The sequence below is a fragment of the Octopus bimaculoides genome, chromosome 24 (genome assembly GCF_001194135.2).
Source record: "Octopus bimaculoides isolate UCB-OBI-ISO-001 chromosome 24, ASM119413v2, whole genome shotgun sequence".
Classification (NCBI taxonomy): Eukaryota; Metazoa; Mollusca; class Cephalopoda; order Octopoda; family Octopodidae; genus Octopus; species Octopus bimaculoides.
In genome coordinates, this window is record NC_069004.1 from 8,460,527 (window position 1) to 8,463,222 (window position 2,696).

A 2,696-nucleotide genomic window follows, 5' to 3' on the forward strand; every position below is an offset into this window, starting at 1 on the left:
ATATATATATATATATATATATATATAAGAAGTAGGAGAAAAATGGAGATTGAGAAGTTAATAATTGTTTATTCTTAACAGCAATTTGGTCATCTTCCTTTACGACCGTTTCAATTAATACTCGATAAACATTAAATTTATACTTATGCAACATGAGCATAATATTATTAGAGGGAAAAAGATGTACTTTTGGAAGCTATATGTGTGTTTGTGAATTCATTTTAGCAGACTTTATATATATATAATTTTTGTCAAAGTCCTATAATCCTTTAAAGGAATGCTAGCATCCTAGTTCTCCGGTTTATACCAGTGTAAGGATAATTTGGTTGGAACCTTATAGAAACTTTTCTCTAAATACCTTTCAAAGGAAAATAGATATTATGATATCATTAACCGTAGGCTTCTTAGAATTGGTTATTCAGTATCTAATAATTTATGCCAGATTATATCTTCAATTAGCGAAAGAAAATGATCTAATTTGTATAATAATTGTAATAGTAGTAAACGCTATAACAGTAATACTAACGGAATAAACATTAGTAATGCAAGTAAATTAGAAGTCTAGTGTACAAGGGGAAACAACCCATATCAAATCCCATTCCAACTTATTGAATGTAGATAAAATGGCAAATAGCAATTATAATGAATGTAATGATATGAAACAGAGTAATAATACGAGTACTAATGAAAATACTTTTTTGTGATTCCAAGGCTAGAAGTGAATGTCTATTTAAAAACTTGAAAAGACATTATGAAACGAACCTCGATCTTACGATGAATATGAAAGTCCAATATATGTTTCAAGACTCAAGGAAATGAAGGCAAACTTGACACAGCAACAGACCTGTTTTACAAAAAATCAGAAAGGGAATGTCGCTTCTGTTACTGCAAGCTAGGAACTCCGCTGAATGATCACCATGAATGGGAAATCTTACAGTGAAGGAGATTTCGTAAAGCAATGCCTTGTAAAAACAGCTGAAATTGTGTGTCCAGAGAAAGCACACTTATTCAAAGATATTTCATTAACCAGGAACAATGTTGCTGGACGGATTGATGAAGTGTCTGGTGATTTGAAACAACAGCTGAAGGCTGCATCATCAAGATTTGAACATTTTTCTGTTGCTGTTGATGAAACAATTGACATCACTGGAACAGCACAGCTTCCGGTCTTAACCAGGGCCTGTGACTGTAAATTCAATATTTATGAAGAACTGATTGAACTGATCCCCATGCATGACACTACAACAAGCCAGGACGTCTTTGAGAAAGTCGAACAGGTTCTGCATAACTATGGTTTTGATTTGAGCAAGCTTGCATGCTTATCTACCAACAGTGCTGCAAGGATGGCTGACAGCCATAACGGTGTTGCTGCCAAGTTACAAACAAAAATAGACAATTTGCATCCAGATTCATCATTTTCACTGTGTTATTCATCAGCAAAATTTCTGTTCAAAGATTTTAAAATTGGATCATCTGCTTAGTTTAGTCGCAAAGACAGCGAACTATATCAGAGGCTGTGCTCTCAACTACGGTCAATTCAGTCAGTTGTCAGAAGATATGGATAATTAGTCCATCGATGTTCCATTCTACACAAGTCTGCTGGTTGTCACACCACAAAATGTTGAAAACATTTTATTTGTTGAGACATGAAAGGTCAAAATACAAATGAGAGTTGGCTCCAGGATCTGGCGTTTGCAGTAGACATTACTGCACAATTAACTAATCTCAATTTGAAATTACAAAGTAAAAACAAACTCATCTCTCAGTTGGATGACGACATCAAGTGCTTCGTTCCAAAATTAAGCTTATGGAAGTCACAGCTGTCAAATGAAAATTTAGTTCATTTTCCTGAGTGCAAAGAACTAAAAAAAACAGTGCTAATACTAAGTCTGTACTTAACTTTGGCAAGTATGACAGTCGCCTGGAATTGTTGTCAAAGGAATTTCAGTTAAGATTTCATGATTTCTCATCTTTTGAACATCCATTTTCATTATTCTCAGCACCATTCACCTTTGATGTTTTTAAGACAGAAGAAAGCCTGCAGATGGAACTATTAGAAATACAGTCAGATTCTTCACTCAGAGCAAAGTATTTTGAAGTGGGGTCACCTGGTTTCTTTTCATACCTTTGTGAAAACTTTAAAAACTTCAGAAAGTTTACTACAAGGATTACAACAATGTTTGGTTCTACCTATGAGTGTGAACAGTTATTTTCCTCCATGAAATCAACAAAAACTTCTCAAAGAACAAGGCTGACTGATCAACACTTGTCATCTCAGATCAAACTTGGAACTGCACAGACATTTCAGCCAGACATACCAAAATTGTCAACAAAAAGGTGTCGAGCCTCAGGACAAAACACTAGAAATGTTTGAATAGTTGTAAATAAATACTCTTTACTTGTTTCAGTCTTTTGACTGTGGCCATGCTGGGGCACCACCTTTAGTCGAGCAAATCGACTCCAGAACTTACTCTTTGGAAGCCTAGTACTTATTCTATCGGTGTCTTTTGCCGAACCGCTAAGTTACAGGGACGTAAACACACCAGCATCAGTTGTCAAGCGATGTTGGGGAGACAAACACATACATATATATATATGCATATATACGATGGGCTTCTTTAAGTTTCCGTCTACCAAATCCACTCACAAGGCTTTGGTCGGCCCGAGGCTATAGTAGAAGACACTTGTCCAAGGTG